The following is a 19878-nucleotide window of genomic DNA, read 5'->3' on the forward strand; positions in this document are numbered from 1 at the left end:
CATTGTGGGATTTACATTGAAATTATGGTCTTAACTTTAAATATAACTTTAAATACGATATATGGATTAAGTTTAGTAGTTTGAAAATGGTAATATTAAAATATACCTTAAGAACTTCTGCGCTGTGCTTAGTTACATATCTTTAAAGAATTTACCGACCTGTCGAAAAACTCTTTGAATAATCTGTTTATAATTTATCGAACTCGTTTCTATAGAAGTATGATTGTGATGTTAATCACGCGCAGACCTGACATCATAAAGGAAAAATTTATTGTAATTAAATTCGAATATAGGAGAATACAGTTTATATTCTTATTGACATACCTAGGATTTTTGCATATAAGTAATACTTCAAATAAAATAGATCTTGTTTGTTATGAATTTAATAAAAGTTGAAGGGATACTGTAAGTATCCTAAGTTCTATAACTTTGCAATTCACTTCGTATAGTTTCTTAAAGTTTTTTTTATATTTCTTTCTTTTATCGTCTAAACAGTTTTCAAGAGCTTTTTCTAGGCGATTGAGTATCGAGTTGAGAACTTTGACCTACAGTTCAGTCACCCACTAAGCTTCATTGCAGATCGTAACGCTTCAAGGCTCCCTTAGAAAATTGTATTTCTCTTTCAACGGAAAATTTTAAGTAAATGCAACACAACGGATTCTTTTGTTGTGACTTGTGAGAAAACTTGAATTTTATTTACAATAAAAATACATAAAGACCTTTTTTAAACGAGCTTAAGAACGAACGAGCATACACTAGACACTGCTGAATGCGGCTAAATAAAAAAAATAAAATATTGTAACGGATATAAATAAGTGTTATTAAAAAACACGACAATAAGTAACCAATTATTTTTCCACCGTTTGTTTTAGTTAATTTTTCATTCAATTCAATCGGAATATGGATTCCCTTTACGTTAAATCAATCTTTACTATATGACAATAGAAAAGCGCTTGCAAGAGTATACTTTAATAAAAAAAATTTTGATTGAATTTAATGTTGTAGTATATTTAATCAAAGGCAATAGTATAATTATTGATCGTTTGGTTAAACTTGGTATGGTATGTGCAAGCCATACCATCCATTCATCAGATATTCTACCGCCAAACAGCAGTACTCAGTATTGTTGTGTTCCGGTTTGAAGGGTGAGTGAGCCAGTGTAACTACAGGCACAAGGGACGTAACATCTTAGTTCCCAAGGTTGATTGCGCATTGGTGATGTAAGGAATGGTTAATATTTCTTACAACGCCTGCAACCAAAAACGCCAACAAAAAAATCTGCGTTAAACGATTAATTCCAAAATAAAAGATTAATGATTTTTATATTAAAATTAATCTGATAGCTATTATTTGATCGATGGACTAATTTTAACCGAGTTAGGTATTCTCGTGGCTTTAAAAGTTGGAAAAGTGCCTAAAAATTTAACGTTGCTGTCATTATATTTCGAGCCAAGTTAGGAAGATGTAAAGTTCTGATAGAGTTGAGCGCGGACGTCTCTATAAATTTGCTTCTTATGCAATTCTGTGATATTGCATTATTTTGTTAAAACTCCCTTAATTATTCTATTTGTTAGAAGTTTTAGTTGGAATTTTGGTAAATAATCTATGTAATTAAAATTATTTTAGAGACGTTAATTTAATGTTAGTTAAAAGTGTAAAAACCTTATTGGTTTGTGTTGATTAAAAAAAAAACATGTTTTCTTAATAGAAGTCAAAGTAAATTAAGAAATAGAGTACCTGGAAGATTTCTTGTTTACAACATTAAGTTTCAATTTTATTTACAACTCTAGAAGCCGTTCTAGTTAATTGATTTAAAGATTTCCTTTTTTCTCCCGGCAGTGCGATTCTAGATTTATTTCTATCTAGGATTTACAAGAAAACCAATATCCTCCCTCGAGACCTCGTCTTACGTGTAAATATTTATTTAACGTTATTTTAATTGTCATTTAAGAACATAATTATTTTTTAAACGCCTCATCTTTTACCCATTCCATCGGTAAATTTGTGTAAATTGATTTGTATTAAGTTTCATCAATAATTTGTCTTCTTAAATTATATTAGTTCGCTAGAATTTCAAGACAGTGATTCTGAAAAAAAAAAATATAAAAAAATATTTCATCTAAAGTATTTAAACTAATCGTAATTACATTTTAATGTTTTTATTTAAAAAAAAAATACATATTCATTTTTTAATTACAGTAGGAGACATTTTTTTACATTAATAAGAATATAAGGTATGTTAAACATTCGTATAATATTATTCAGCTTTAAAACCGCAATCACAACCATACACTGCAGTACTAAAAGGACATTATAGTCGTTATGTAATAAACTTTGCGCATATAGAAGCAACAATGAAGTATACTGGAAAAATTACAGTCATAAATTCACTTAACATGCGTCATAAAACAAAAGAGTGGCCTTTAGGTAACAAGCCTCCAATATTTTGTCCACTGTACTCGTACTTCTTTGGATGAGGTTATCTCGCAGGCTTAGCGGCAATTTACAAAATCAGCTTTCTCTTTACTTTGTTTTGGCCGAAAATCGCTACGAGCTTTAAGTTTATGAGTCTTTGTTACAATCATTTTGAAGTGCAACTTCTTTGTGCGTGATTTAAATAAAACTTTAACGTTTAATTTAAATTTTATCTTTCTTTTAACGTACGAACAAATCTGTTATATGACATATTTAAATATATGTTGTAATACCTGAAAGACATTTGTAGCATAATCCTTATCCTTGAATATAAAACTAAAGTTTGTTATTATTCTCTTAAAATAAAAAGGGTTGCAGTTCTATGCTTAAATGTATTTGTTAAGCTGATAAAAGCCTATTAATAAAAAAAAATTCCATTGTCCTTTTTTTCAAGTCCTTATTTTGTATTAGTCTGTTTAAACATGTTATACAAACATAAAGTAATACATTCGGTTATTTCTTTTAATTGAATTATTTCGTTAGTTTTTGTATCGAATTTATTTTATGAGGATTTACTGTTTTTAAATATTTGTATGATTAACACTTATAACATAGTTAATATCTCTGTTACAGTTACAAGAGATAAATAACATTTCCCAGTAAGGCCTTGTAAACTAACATAACTATATAATTTACGTTACTATAGGTTTCCATAATGGATCCTTATAATTGTGACGATCGATGTAGACATTACAGGGTATAGAGTAAGGCGATGTCTCCCTTGCGCGTCGTTCAACCCATATAACAGTTTCTAAATCAGAACAAGGATTATTTTGGAAATAGTATCAAACATGTTAAGCTTAACTTCCATTATAAACAGTCTCAGTTACTTGTTGGTTGTTTCAACCTACAAATTTAATTGTATACTAGGCAGCCAGGCTTTACGAAGCGCAGCGAGTCCTTTTTATTATTAATTAAGTGCAAACTTTGAAATATAATTTAAAATAAATAAACTGAATGTCTCCTCGAGAAATTTAAAGTGGACAGACCAGAGTCGCAGGAATTAGCGTGAAGCAGTACTGTTAACAAGTTGATTATGTATAACAAAAAATAATACGTACATTTATTTATAACTTTCGTTACTTGCACAAAGAAACGTTTTAAGAAAATTTACTTTTAATTATCTAACCGACCCTTCAAATAAATAGGTTCAACGTAATAAACGATAGAACTCGAGAATATTAACCGAAGATTTCACATGTTTATTCACCAGCGCGCATTGGAGCAGTTTGGTGAAATTAGTTCCAAAACTTTTTACAATAAATAAGGATGTCCAAATAGGTATTTTTCTTATTCATTGTCAGTATCATAGTGTGTTATACGAAACAGGTATATATTAAGATACATTCGTTCGTTGACATTTCTTTTATTCTCTCCATTCTGAGGTATCTTTTCTAGTTTCCATTATATCCTGAACCCTTATCACCGGTTTATTGGAAACTGAAAGGGCCAATCAATTTCCTGTTCTATTTTTATCGTCAGCTGTTATGAAGTGCGAGGTGAGAATTGTTAATTTTAAAGGTAATTCTGATATTACGAAATAATTTGTATTAAAAATTTGTATTTGTGCTGTATGAATTTTCTTCTTTCCTTATTTATATGTAATTTAATTGTGTATTACTTACAAAGGTTGAGACTTATGCTTACTAGATATTATGTTTATATTTTAAAAAGTACATTGTTTGTTCGAGGAATGAAAGAAAATCTACTTACAAGCTATATGAATAACTCAAAGATTTTCTTTCGTAATCACTTGTTTATCATTCGCTTGCTATGTTGAACGTTTTATACAGGTTGTCGCCCGCGGTTTTGTTCGCTTTTTGTTTGTCAGTTATTAGGCATAAAAATCCTATGTCCTTCCTTTGAGTTAATTTTTGCTTAATACCAAATTTCATCAAAATCGATCTGTAGTTTGGCCGTGAAAGTGCAACAAATCGACAGTTCCCTTCGAAGTTATAATATTAGCCTAGATAATATAGACGAATTAAATAATAATGAATATATCCTACAGGTAACATTGCACCTTAATATTCAGTCTTGTTTAATAATTTTAATAGGTTCGCCAGTTTCGGCGTGATTGAGTAACAAAAACCCCATCACACATGTTTATATAAACATGTAATCATAATAACCAATCTGTCTATAGAATCTGGACAATAGAATGCTGTTTAATTTACGGAACAGGAACCAAAACTAAATCTAATTTAATTGGATTAGAAGTTCTTATGTTTCACGTCAAAATGTTATAATTAGTTTGCATGAGCAAATAACTTTTAATTGAGTGCGCAAATAATAAACCGTTTCAATAAATTACCCAATTGTTATCAAAATTATTGAAGCTAATGTGGCAATTAGCAACTCACGTTACTATTTACTTACGTAATAATCAAAACACTTTGTTAACGTTTAATGTTATTTCTATTCTGTATATGACAGGTAGTATTTATTTAACTATTGTCATAATCATAATAGTTCATGACAAGTTTCATTTGGTTTCATTTTTTTTTTAATTCTTCCCTTAGTCCTTGTGTCAAATCTTGCAACTGAATTTTAAATCATTTCAGCCTATTATAATTACAATTTGTTTATAATTTTAATTTGAATAATTTAATTGAATTTTCATAATTCTAATAAATATTACAAATTAGTAAAAAATAAAAGATTGTTTTTATTTTATTTTTTTAAACTTATTTATCAAAAAAATTAAAAAGTAACTGCAAATTCCAATAAGGATTTATTGTGTTTTGTATATTTATTGCGCTAATAAAAAAAAAAAAATTAAGCAATTCGATGTGACTTATTTGTTATACATAATAAATTTTCTATACCCAAATAATAAGAAAGGCGAATTTTAAAATGCTTTTAGGATTGTAGTTCTTAATGAATGACAGGTTATTTGATCTTGTCATTCTTTCATTAGGTACAGTTAAACATGCCCATAAAACAAAATAATGTCTTAAGGTATTGTCTTTATAAATATTTGATAACATGTTATGTTTTTTTTCCATAATTGTTTATTAGTTATGATATTGTTGCTTAATACAAATTCGAAGTTTAAGGCTGAACGTGTTACTTGACATATTTCATATATGTATTCGCATCGGCCGAAATGGTTTGGAGGAAATGAACAACAGACGCAGTGCAGGAGATACAAGTCTATATTATTGGTGTTTCAGAACTGGAATTGGTTTTCAAAGCATTCGAATTTTCACTGATTCTTGCTATCTCTGCGCTATACATTTTTTTCTTTTTGCTTCTGTTCTAGTTGCTTTCTAAATGATTTCGAACATTCACATTTTTTCGTAAGGTTTTGTAAGTCAAACATTATACTAATTGGCTCAAATAAAATTATTATCACAGTCTATAATGAGGTGACAAAATATACCAACATACTTATTACCGTTGTTTAGTTGGTGTTTGGATAAATACTGATTCCTCTCTTTATGCCATTGATGTGACATTTTAATGGTATAGTAAATAATGCTATGCAAACACTAGAGTAAACATATTAATCTGGTGTTAAAATCATAACGTATTCAAACACAAACATCATAAATAAATACATCTTGTATATAGTACAGTCTAAACATAGGCACTAGCTAGGACGAGAATAAGGCCTATATTGATTTTTAATTTTTTATATTGTTTATATATGGAAGACTTCTAGCAGTTTATTACAATGTAGTTTGATGTTGCAGGCGCGCTGGAGGGCGGTCCACTGGGCGGCGGCGACGGCGGCGGCGCGCTCGGCGCGCTGCGTCCTGCCGGCTCGCCGCCCGCGCCCAGCCTCGGCGCCAGCCGACATAGTCTCATAGGTAACTTTGTTTAACAATAAAACCGACATGATAATACTGACCTGTTTATTATAAGCAACACTACTATAAATAAAACACGTTTTATTAAACTAATTAGAATTTGTAAAAGTATAATATTTGCTGATCTTTATTGTAATTTTCCTTTTTGTACCGAATTAGTTTTAGAGTCAATTCACAAAATCCAAGAAAGAATTTAACAAAAGAAAGCTCTTTATAATATTAGAATAATAATTATTCCTACAAATTAAAGGCAAAACTATAGAAAAAAAATCTAGGTACCCAGCGTATAGGTATAAAATAAAATGTCAGTTAAAAACCAAGCCTAAAAAGGTGTCTGTAGTCGGTTGAAATTATTAATAAAATTAATATTGTGAGCACGTCATTGTCCATGTTATTATATTATGATTTCGTTTCGTGCAGTGCCGACATTTAATGAATATTGTGTGTAATGTTTTCACGTAATATTACAATGTTACGGTATATATTTTATGTAATGGAACCGTGCTAAGTAACCGTATGTTACAGTACTGAATGTAAATTATATTAAGAAACGGCAAGCAACTCAATAGTTACTTCCATCAAATTACCTGAGTATATTGATTAAATGTTTTTTTTATTAAGTTTGGATGAAAATCGACGAATACTAACTCCACGCTTTTTATTAAGTGAGAACTATAATGACTTTTCGAGATTTACAAACTACACAATTTCGTACTAATATTAATGAGCTGCCACGGATAGTATTCACTCTTGATAGTGTACATTTTTTAATAAGATGTGTCAGAACTTTTTAATGATACATAATGTAAGCATAAATTAAAGTTTTAATAAGGCCAATAATGTTCCACGAGATTTTCTCATTTTTGAAGCACGCATGTCTGGAATACCCTTTACATGAGATACTTCTAGATAGCGTAGGTTTAATTTGGCGGCATAGTTTAATTAACAGGATTCCAAGTCGTGTGTCCTGAGCAAATTGATGAGTTGTGTAGTGCGGGGCGCGGCGACGAGTGCCAAAGTGCCTAAGCTAAGCGGGTTGGCCTAACTCTTGATTAATTTAAATAGGTAAGGAAATTCGCACTCTGCGTCTAAATTTTCGCCTTTCCGAGCTGTGTATTATATTTTGAGAATAATGTAACATTTTTTTACAGAATAGTAGATATCTAACCAATTACTGTAATTTGATTTGTAACAATTTATACCTAAGTATTTTATTTATGAATAATGTTACATGGTTATTTATAAATACAAGAGATATGTATTTGAATTAATTATACAAGTCTCATATAGACAACGTTTATATTTCAAAATAAAAGGAAATATTCGTTCAGTTTTAACAAAGTTTATTTATTCTGTAAGGGCGAAACACATAAGTTATTTTGTACAAATATTTGATTTCGATAAAACAAAAAACAATAAGAATAATTTTTCACTTATTACTAATCACTAAACTTTTGACATTGATTTGACAGCCTGATTTTACTAAATCAACTTCGAAAAATTAATCAACGCCATCTAGTGACATTAATTAGGAACATGTTTTAATCTTAATACAGACTGTTTAAAAAAAACTACCAATGTGCAACTCAGTATTCGTACAGTATAACAGAAGTAAAAGTTTTTGTGTCAGCGTGGTTTCTGTCAAACATGTATTTTTATTCTTATCATAGAAATCGTATTTAGAAATGATTGTAACAAAGATTAATAAATTTAAAGATTGCAGTGATTTTTGGGAAAAATAAATGAAAGGGAAACCAGATTTTGTAAATTTTCGCTAAACTTTCTTAACTTCACCTATAGAAGTACAGTGAACATAGTATTGTAGCTTTATGACCAAAAGGCCAGTCTTTTGTTTTTATGAAGCTTGTTAAGTGAATTTATGACTACAATATTTCCAATTTTCTTTACTGTTTATTTTATATGCGCAAAGTTTTTTACTTAACTTTTTTAGTTTCCTTGTTAGTACTGCAGCATAAGGTTTTGATCGTGTTTTTTAAAAATAATTCTATATATATAGAAATATATATATATATAGATAGAATTAAAATGATAATGATATATACCAAAAACAAATGTGAATAACAATACCCTATACCTAAACATGTTTCGACGGTATATCAGTTGCTGTATTACAGCGCCATCTATCGGCGAGTCATGGCGAGAAATGGGGTCCTAACAAACAAACAAACAAATACTCGGTCAGAGGGACCACAAAGACACTTTATAATTATGGAATCGATACTAATTACCATGAACTATATATTATATTGTCCGACGGTGTCGAAGTATATTCATTTCAAACAGATAAACTAAAATCCTTTCATATACATAGTAGATTTTTATTCCTGTGTTGTTTGCGACTAAACGATATTCAAAAAATTAAATCCAAAGATTTGCGCAAGTCCCTTTGAGGCCCGTTAGTTTGTTTATTTTCTGTCACGGTATGTTGTTGTAGCAAGCCTGAATAATTACTGTTACTAAAGAAGAACTACCGAATAAATACGATTAAAAATACATTTTATATTTTGTAAGATAAACTTTGATCACGAATCTCATTAAAACTTTTCCACGACTGTTTAAGCATGAAGGTTAATTTATATTGTGATATATTACGCTCATGATTAAATTTATAATTGGTTTCAATCAATTAACATTTGTTTTTTCACTTGAATTGAAATTAAATAAAGTAGGTACTTACATATGCACTCAGATGTAGATATTGATGATATTTTGAATAGATAAGTGTGCTGTATTCTAACTGCATGCAATAAAAAATATGTGTATTCAAATAAGATTTTTAATTATAATACATTTAGAAAAAAAAATCTACCATAATCGGTTCTTCTCAGCTGCAGTGCGATACTGCTTCGAAACTCACTCGTGATATTGTTAACCGATTTTGATACGTGTATCCCATAAACTGTGTAATTATTAAAATCAATATTTCATATAAGCTTCTGATATTTCACGCTCTTTTTTGCGGTGAATTTCGAATTTCTTCTTACAGGATACCTCTACTTGTTTAAATCTTACCAAATCTAATTTTTGGCAATCAAGAGTTCCTCTTCGTTGAATAAAAAGTTTAACTTTGACTTTGAGACGAAAGTTAAGTTTTGGAGTATTCGTTATTTCACTAAACCATCAGTGGATGACCAGGGGTTAATTAGTTTACAATTGTTAAAAGTTAATTGCCAATTTCTGTCACGGTGGCCTACCTCAAGGGAGACAAGCGAGGTGCGGCTGCATATGAGATATTTTTAGTGCAAGCGTGTCCGCAAACAGTGCTATCTATTTCCGCAAATAGATAAAATGAAATACTTTTTTACATAAATACGGTTTTCTTTTTTAAACATTAATAAAGATTTTTTGTTATTTCTAATGAAGCTATATAAAAGAAATTGATCGTGAAATGTCAGAATATGACAATGGATATAATCATTAGGGACATACGTCTTAAAATGGCGTATTTCCGTGACTCGGTTGTCAACATTTCACGAGCGAGATACGAAGTGAATTCCAACAGATCGCACAGCTGTAGTAAAATCCCAATCCTATCGAATTTGCAAAAGTCCGTTTCAGGTTCAGTACGGTCACGACACGACCGTTGAAAAGTAAGCCGCAAACCAGTTTTACGTGTTTTTCGAGGCACGGAAAAACAGCCCAATCCGGGCTGCTTCTAAGAATCTCTCAACTGAAAATCCAAACCTTTTTATTGGCTTGACCTGGACTTAATTAAATTTACTTTAACCACTTAGATGTTATCAATTATTCACTAAAGAAATTAAAAATAATTATATTTTCTTACCTTTGATTCAAAGAGGCCATCGCTTTTTCAAAGCGTGCTAGCCCGAATCCTTGGTTCGTATATGCTTAGCTTTATAATAATAAAAATAGTTAATTAATTTCTTGTTTAGCTGTACACTTTATGTTTATGCTTTTATATTTTGTTTGTAACTACGGTTGTTGTTTTTTAAACTTCTTAAATATGATGCCAAATTTATTGCCATTTATTCACCACGAATGACGTTAACCTTAGAGAAAAAATAAAAGTTGCCTATTTAAAATTGTTTAAATTGAATAACAATTTTAGAAATTCAAATCATCATATTAATAATTTGCTAAATTCTTACGATAATATGAATAATATTAACGTTTTTTGATGTACAGAAGAAAATATAGAATATATATTTTTTAATTTGTATGGTAAATTAGCTATTCATAGATATGTAAGAATTCCTATTTTAGTAAATAACTTTGAATTATTCATGCGGAATACGTGCGCAATGAGGAGTCGGAAACGACTGAGATAAATACTGGGGGGATTAACTAACTTTCTTCATTATCACAACGTACATGAGGACATGAATGTAATTAATGGGGATATATAGGAAATGAGCTCAGCTATCTGCGTTCCAATTACGTATTGTAATTTCATTCAACAGTTTATATTGCTTCAGGATGTTACCAATGAATTGGCGATTTGTAATATCTTTGTTTGTGCGTTGACATTGTTGCCATTATCAAATATTGTTACGTAGTTTATACTCAGTTTATGTCAGTTATTGTTTCGATGTTCGAAATTTAAAAGTTCGAATAATAGTGAAGTTTGTTTGTTCATATAATTCGAAACTCACTCTTGAATACGAACGTGAAATGTCAGAATTTCACAATGAATATAATCATTAGGGACATACGTCTTAAAATCTCGTATCTCCATAAATCGGTTGTCAACATTTCACGAGCGAGATACGAAGTGAATTCCAACAGATCGCACAGCTGTAGTAAAATCCCCGATCCAATCGAAGGTTTTTGGGTTTTTCTACAAATAAATTCCTGGATTTAAGAACGCTGTGTTACACTTTCGTATTCGGACAGGACGTAAACCTATTGGTCCTGCGCCTTTTCTCTCTGGTCACGTCGAATTTTCGTCGTTTCATACTGCGAGAGTAAGGGAGAGTAATGCATCTTAGTTTGTAGAATTTTACAACACCCTTAAGCACTATACAGTCTTCTGCGTAATTCGCTAGTTTCTGACATTTGTTGCGGTTTAAATAAAAACTAGTTAAATTGACTGAAAAAAATGTTTAAATTAGTTTTATTGATAAAATACAAGGTAGTTAGTCTATGTACCATAAACAATTGAGTGATTTAGTAGAATGATATTATATAGTTTTAGTCGTTTTTTTAATTTTGTAAATAATATAATAAATGATTTAAGTTTCACGCTCAACATCGGCAAGATTAAAAGTATTGTTCTGGCTTTATGCTCTTCAAAAATAAAATAAAAAAAATCAAAATTTCGTTTATTTATTACTAATTTATATTTTAAAACGTATTATATTTTTACTCGTGTGTGTGTTTTTGACGTTTATAATAAATAAAACATATAAAATCAATGAAATAAATAATCAACTAAAATATAGGAAGAAAGAATTGAATAGTAATTAATACGGTTCCCTGTAATAAACACAATTTTTAAAAGCAATACCAAAAGGAAACAGCTCATTGCGCCAATGTCACGTAGACTTTATCGAAAAAATATAATTTTATGGTTTAAGTAATTCTGTCGGTGACAATTTCAATTTATGTAAAAATAATTTTTCACTTACATTTCCGTAATCAAATGGCTTTTGTGTAAAATCTCGTTACTGCGATGTTATTACGGCAGTAATTTCCCGCTGTCAGTTTGCAGTTTGACAGTCGGGATAATGCGGGGCCTAGGGATAAATAGCCGTAGTGTTAAGATTAATGTATACTACACATGTGATTAACATTGCGAATCAAATCGAATGCCTCTTAAGCTGATTCGACTTATGTTAATGTTAATATTAGTTAATAGGAGTTCCGAATTACGTATATTTAAATTATTCTATTTACGACAAAATATATTAAAAACAATACAACGACTTAAAAATTAATCTAATCGCTTAAGAAGTTTCACTTTCATAAATGAAATTAATTTGGTCATCCATCATTTGGAAAAATTTCCATCTATCTTGTAAGAAAATTGTTTTGTATTCAACGATTTTGTTATTAGTTTATTATTTTAATTTATTTTAGAAAGACAAATGAGACGTTTTTCCAAGAGTTAAATAAACTCTTGGAAAAAAGTGACCACCAAACTAATAAGGATGTATTCACTGATACACTTAGGATTGCAAGAAATAATAACTGATACTGCCCATTGGCTGCCTACCACGTATTCTAATAAGTTGTTATGCTGCATGACATGAATACTGCGTATTATATGTAATAATACGCAGTATTCATATCTGTGATGGCCTAGTTGTTAGAAGACACAAATTGCGAGTTCACATCTTGAGCAAGTACCACTCTATTAATATTTTCTTAATGTGTGTTTTTAATTCATTTCGGTCACGACGGTTAAGGAAAATATCGTGAGTAAATCACAGCGATCATCAACGTGGTTGAACTTTAAAAAGTATTCCACTGTTGGGCTAAACCAGAAGGGAAACTGTTACTTATTGAAACTGTTACTTTTACTTTGTTTTACACTACATTCAAAGTAATATTTAACTATATATTCATATTTTCGAAGCTAAAGTGTGATTATCGCTGGAATAAATTGGTCTCTCATATTGGTTCGGGTATCAGCATAATGGTGCTGAGGGTAGCCGACGTGTTACTACGTGACGAAACCTTGAATGTCTCAAATACGCGCTCGTTACCCCGCTGCTTCCAATAAATTGAACGTTGACGAGGTTTGACAGTTTTGCAGAGCAACGCTAGATAAAAGATTTCATTTATTTGAATATACCGAGGGAGCAGGAATATGTTTTGACGAAATTCAATTCGATTTATATTGTATGCTGAGTTAAAATTCACAGTACATAATTACATTAAAAATTAAGTGCAAATTTTCGATCAATATGATAAATGGTTTATTGTTTCGATGTTTGAATACTTTTTTTTTTATGGCATTGGTTGGCGGACGAGCATATGGGCCACGTGATGGTAAGTGGTCACCGCCGCCAATAGACAAAGGCGCTGTAAGAAATATTAACCATTCCTTACATCACCTATGCGCCACCAACCTTGGGAACTAAGATGTTATGTCCCTTGTGCCTGTGATTACACCGGCTCACCCACCCTTCTAACCGGAACACAACAATACAGAGTACTGTTATTTGGCGGTAGAATATCTGATGAGTGGGTGGTACCTACCCGTCTGACTTGCACAAAGCCCTACCACCAAGTAAAATTAAAAGTAAAATGAATACTTGTGTATGTGTGAATAAATGTGTTGGTATATTTGATTGTATATACGATTACACCAAGCCGAACCACTAAAGTATGTTAGGCTTGTCTATTAATTTAGCAGTTCGGAGTTATGAAGGGATTCGGAAAGCGCCTAATGTCGGTAGGTTCTGCTTCAGATTTCTCTTAGTTGTTTCCGAATTACCCCCTTATTTTGTATAATTGATATATTACTTTAGTAAGATATCGTATTCACAGGTCGTTTAATTTATTATCCGTTAATTGAATATTACTCCGTAGAGATAACCTGAGTAATTTGATTTAGTTTCTGCTGGTTTTTGATAACCATTAGAAAGTAACTTGGGAAGAAACACAATTGAATTACTAAAATACAAACATGCTTTGTAACAATTGAAAAAATTAATCTATTGGTGGTCTTTTAGCTGAATATTCAAAAGAACATAATTATCTATACATTTTCGAAACTATTCAAACAGTTTCAGGTGGTTTGGTTGAAATTTATGATAAAATTTTATCGCTTGAATTAAATAACAATAGCGTTCCGGGCACATGTTTAGAAAAGCAATATTAGAAAATTGGATTTGAACAAAGAATAAAGACAATATTAAAGTATCTTTTCATACAGCGCAGTGATATAAAACCTTAATCGATTGATATGAATTTTAAGTCCGGAAATCCATTTCGATTTTCAGAATTTTATCGATAGGTTTAGGCTAATTTCATACAGTCACTACGATGTTTCATGTGACAAGTGAGTGAATGAAGAATGTAAAATTTTGACAAAAACTTCCTCTTGGATTGTATCTTAATTAAATATTACGTAACAATCAATTTTGTAGAAATTTTGAAGGATTTTTAAGACGACTTACATTTAATGTTAATCACGACTAAAGAACATTATACGTTTTGTTTTTCGTTAATTATTTTGAAGTACTACGGTATAATACAACCGAAAAAAGATCAGATTCGGGGCTAGTCGATATGATGATTCACGTAGTCTTCGGGACCAGGGAGTATAACACTGTTGCAAAATATTCACTAGTAGTCAGAAGTATCCGGCTACTAATCAATATTTTTGGACCTCGTCGGTAATGAAGTCTTAGTATGGAATCTAATTCGTCTCTTGTTACTGTAATAACATAAAATCACCCCATTTTTAGAATGGAGAATATAGTACAAGTATTTTTGACTATCAGTAAATTAATATAAATAACTTTAGTTGTTTTAGTGGATGATTTTGCAGTAGGTATGTATATACAATTTTTATATTCAAAATGTTCTTGCGTTTCATAGCTTATCCAGGTTCACTGAAGGTTTTCGTGAATTATTTAGCTCCGAGCACTTAGATCTGAAATATCGTGCCGAGTAACAGGTGTAACGGGTACGGACCAAATAGTTCGAATTTTTATGACCTTTCATTTGTCATCATAAGGTTCATTAGATTTTCGAACTTTCCTCTTAAATCATTTGTGAACTATTTGCCAGTATTAATTTTTAACATTTACGAAAAGGATTTTGAGGTCAACTTTTATTTAAGAAAATTTTACATATAATTTTATTTTATGGATAGAGTTAAACTTGCCCTAATAATAATTAGTAGGTAGTATTGGTTTGCAGTTGACAACACCGTGATTCAGTATTTATTAATTTGATCTTAAACGACAATTGTTAAATTTATAATTAAATTGAATATGAAATAATCTAAAAAGCCTTCACAAATGAAGTCTTTTTAATAATCGAAGCGGGAATCAGACGGTCTTAATTTATTACTCAGAGATCAAAGATAGCTAGTACCGAGGATTTCTATCGAACTATTAAAGGTTTTGTATTAAAAGCGAAATGCAAAGTTTAATAGCGATTTTTGCAATTTCAATTAACTATACGTTTTTAATTTATTCATCTTCCTTGCCTGTACTAACTATATGACGAATTTTATCTCCCAAGAAGGGTGAGTGAGCCAGTGTAATTACAGGCACAAGGAACATAACATCTTAATTCCCAAGGTTGGTGGCGCATAGGTGATGTAAGGAATGGTTAATATTTCTTACAGTGCCATTGTCTATGGGCGGTGGTGACCACTTACCATCAGGTGGCTCATATGCTCGTCCGCCAACCAATCCATAAGAAAAAAAAATTGTCAGAAGAAAATCAATGGGTAGGCTTAACATATAAACTAATGAAATTAATTTTGGCAATCTCCTAGGTCATGTTTAATCTTATAGATCTACGTTGGTTCTATGAATGTTCATTTTAATTATAATTCATATATCTAAATGGGTATGAGAATTAATTTTCGTGTCAAATATTTTTACGCTTAACCGAAATGCCCATAATTATTGAGTCTTCTCAATATTAATTGTTCAAAAACATAATTTAAAAATGATTGTTTAATAAATCATATTTCGTAAATTTTTCCGTGACCTCTGTTACTGTAAGGAGAAAAATAGCTCGAAGATAGGTTCAACAAGTTAAGTACCGATCAAAAAGAGTTTCGATGGCATAACACTTAAATGAAGTGGATCTTAGGCGAAGGTCGCAAGTCTACATCACTGGCGCTTGTGCTCGAGATCAAATGTATGCTTACTTAATTTGTGTTTAATAAATTGTGTCGTACAGTGACGAAAAACACCGGTAAATAAAGGTGTTTGAGTTTTATAGTAAAATAAGCTTCAAACGATCTACTTGGTAGGAGCTTTGACCAGTTGTGTTTTTTCTTGGCGTGCCCGTGACGTTCGGTGCGAGCCCAAATACATGAGAAAAATTATCTACATCAGCAGTCATATCGCTTATTTATATTTTTAATTATAACAAATTCTATAAAACTGTATTCATTTTATTAATCCGTGAGATAGTGGCAAGAATGCGAGGAACATTTTTTGTTATTACTTACTTTCTTTGCTACCCAGTCAGTCCGCGTAAGCATGTCATAAAAACAGCATACATCTTAAAAAACTCTGTTATGCATGACGTATAGTAAGTTATATGTAAAGAGCATTTTATGATATACAAATATAAAGTTATATTTTACCGAACATTCAAATAGATCATATGATTTAAACAAAGCAAAATTATTGTATCATTTTAGTCAGACATGTAGACTAATTGTCGAATGCACTTACACAGAAAATTGAATCGATTTCAATTGTGAGAGTTTTGAAACAATGGGATTATTACGAATGAATACCGCTGTGATGCAATTGTCCCGATTATTAGCTTGCGGGCCCGTTATCCGGTTGCATTATTTTTGTAACTTATTAATACTTATTAGTACTTGTTAACTAATTATTTTAATGCACAACAAATCTTTCAATATTACATTATTAATTGACTATCGCATATTATAAGAAATATTCTTTATTCAATAAGGCTTTTAATTTACAGTATTAAATTTAATGTAAGACTACAGTCGGTTCTGAATGTAGATTCATTCGAAGAACCGGCGGAATTTGATCTTTAAACGGTTACTCTTTTCTAACATGAACAGTTTATCAAAATTAGTCTTTATCGCTGTTTTTTTAACGTCAGATTTACAGTTTTAAATAATAATTTCCAAAGCACATGGCAGAGTCTGTATTACTTTTATATATTCTTCAAGTATCGTTTAATCTATGAAATTGATCCCGTTAACTTAAAAACTAATATTTTCCAAGGAGAAATCTCAGAGAAATACAGAAGAAAATACATATTTTAAAATGTCACGGGCGTAAAACTAACCATATAAAGAGGCGACTGAATGTATTAATTACCCTCAGGCGCCTTTAGCCGCGTTAAAAATAGCATCGGTGCCAACAGAATGAGGGCGCTGGACAACTTTAATAGAATAAGTATGAGTTATCGACTATGACGGGGGCTTCTCGTTATTGATTCCCATTTAAAAGTAGCATTATGCTCGACTTCAGACTTTAAACTTTATTTATTTGAACAACAAAGCCCATAATACATTTATAAATAACTAGCTACGTTTCGTTACGGCTAGATTTCGTTTGGATAAAATAAGGGTATATATAGCACGTTGTGTTGTGAAAGATAAACTTACAAAAAATCTTGTTTATTGTGTATGCAGAAAATTTAGCCAAATTTAAACAATTGAATCAATAGTTTAGATACTGAGGACAAAATGACTACATATAAATTAACATTATTTTTTATTTATTAATACTTATGCCAGTATTGGTGAAAACAGAAGAACTTATATTTATTATAATAATAATTTTGATTATATTATTAATAAGTAGATTGTTATTATTTTATTGTAATTAATTATTTTTAAATTACTTACAACTTCTCACGTGCGTACGTATACGCATAAGTATAGGCACCTTTCATTTATTGTTATATTTGTATATTCAAGGACATGTTATCCGTGCGTTTGGTGTATCTTATCTTTGAAATAAAACTAGTTTTTTAACGGATTTAATCGCGTATATTACACTTTGCAATGTTCGTGGTCACGGGCAGACTAGTCTGCCCGTGACCACGAACACTGCAAAGTGCTCGAAACGTCGGGATGTTAAAAATAATTAATATACGCGATTAAATCCGTTAAAAAACTAGTTTTATTTCAATGTGTAATAATCGCGAAAATCTAAGACAACAGTATCTTATCTTTTTAATCTATGTTTAATTTTGTGTGTATATGATGTTATTACCAGCCAGCATCACAATTTAAATTTTAGGACTTTATTTTTAATTTCATTCATATGGAATATAAATATGAGTCCACAGTAGAAGTCGTAGATTCCAGGCGACATATCCGTTGACTCGGAATGTGTCCTTGAACGGGTGTTATTTGTCTTTGTGGGATTCTGGATTCCTTATCCGATCTGGATGGTATTCGGCCAGTCTGTTTATAAGCGGATCATCTCTAATATCGATCGTCATTTTAAGGTTGTAATCTAGAATTTTTTGGTGGTTGCCATTTGTGCTCTCGTTGCCAGCGTACCCAAAGTAACTTCGCTGTCCTTGGCAGAAAATACGTCCTACGACGCGATATTTTCAACCGCTGCATGGGATACGCTTTCGTGCAATTGTAGCTTTCTCGTCGCTGTATCTCAAATATTGTGAGGATGTTATATCCTTCTCAATAGCCGTACACTTAGACGCGTAGGGATTCTTTCTCAGCTTGAGTGTTTTGTTTTCTGCTTTCTCTGTTGTCACGTACAGATTCTTAGGCTGGGTCTGAGGAAACGCAACGCCGCTATATAAGGCCATATAGGACTTTATTACTTTCTTGGATGTGTATACGCATCCGTAGATTTTATTAAAGCAGACTTCACTACGCTACATCCATTGAAAATATGTGTGTGCACAACAGACAAGAAATTTGGGCGAAAAGCTGGATTGATATATTTTCAATGTTTTTCAGTAACAAATGTTTTTTATCAACAAAATATCCATTCGTATTAGCTAAAGGTTCTGGCTGAGGGTTAGGCTAAAAGTCTTTGTCTCGGTAAGCACGTTAAGACGATTCTGTATTCTGTCTGGTGAAAACGAATGAGGCAATAGCGCGTAGGCCTGAGTTAGCGTGTACTCTTGTGCCCTAAAATAACTGCGTAGCAACGACACCACGAAACGACGTCGAGGTGGTCTCGTAAAAGGAACACGTAAATTGAAAACGATGATTTCTGGTTCCGACTCGGGCAAGCACCATTGAGTTTTCGTGTACTTAATTTGTGTTTAAAATTCATCTCATGCTCGCCATTGAAGGATGAAATTCAGCTATATTTTTATTTTCCTTTAGGGAAGAGTAGGCCTTTGTCCAGTGTAGTACATACAATGTGTTATCCACTTCAAAAATGATAATAATGTGACATAAAAATAATAATCATAATATAAGAAAGTCACACATAACACATGACACTTTAAATAATTTGCTAGATATACCGTTAGTTTTAGTCAAGCTTTAGTTGAGATCAGCACACGGTGGCACACGGTTTTGGTGGCCGCTTTAAGTACTGTGTGGACACCAGTGAAAGTAGTAATACCTATATCATTTAGCGTCATCCTAAAACAAAGCATATTCATTTTGCGGTATATCTTGAGGATGTCCTTGTTACTTATAAGTTTGTACGTTACTATAAAATAAAATAAAATCCTAAAATTAGTCGAAGCAGTTATTTGTAAAATAAATAATAATCATTTTGTTTGTTATCGTGCTGCAATTCCGTCTGTCATTAGTCATAATGAATGAGCGAGAAAGCAAAACAAACATACATGAGTAATCTGATTAATTAAATAAAATTTTCAATTAATTTAACACCATTCAATTGAAAAATAACAAAAAAGTTTGGTGTTCGGAATTTTGCCGGCGCCGATCTATGCAAGTGTCTGTTCGGTCATTGACACAATC

The 19878-nt window shown here is 31.2% G+C and overlaps 1 protein-coding gene across 1 annotated transcript in view; it reads left to right on the forward strand.

Annotated features, from left to right (window-relative positions):
- The first annotated feature begins 6252 nt into the window (after positions 1 to 6252).
- Positions 6253 to 19878, forward strand: part of LOC125070931 (cyclic nucleotide-gated cation channel alpha-3) — a 60503-nt gene continuing 46877 nt past the window's right edge. Inside the window, exon 1 of the mRNA XM_047680957.1 lies at positions 6253 to 6290. The gene's annotated coding sequence lies outside the window, so the exon portion shown is untranslated. The remainder of the gene's footprint in view (positions 6291 to 19878) is intronic.

This window comes from Vanessa atalanta, chromosome 2 (assembly GCF_905147765.1).
Source record: "Vanessa atalanta chromosome 2, ilVanAtal1.2, whole genome shotgun sequence".
Lineage (NCBI taxonomy): Eukaryota > Metazoa > Arthropoda > Insecta > Lepidoptera > Nymphalidae > Vanessa > Vanessa atalanta.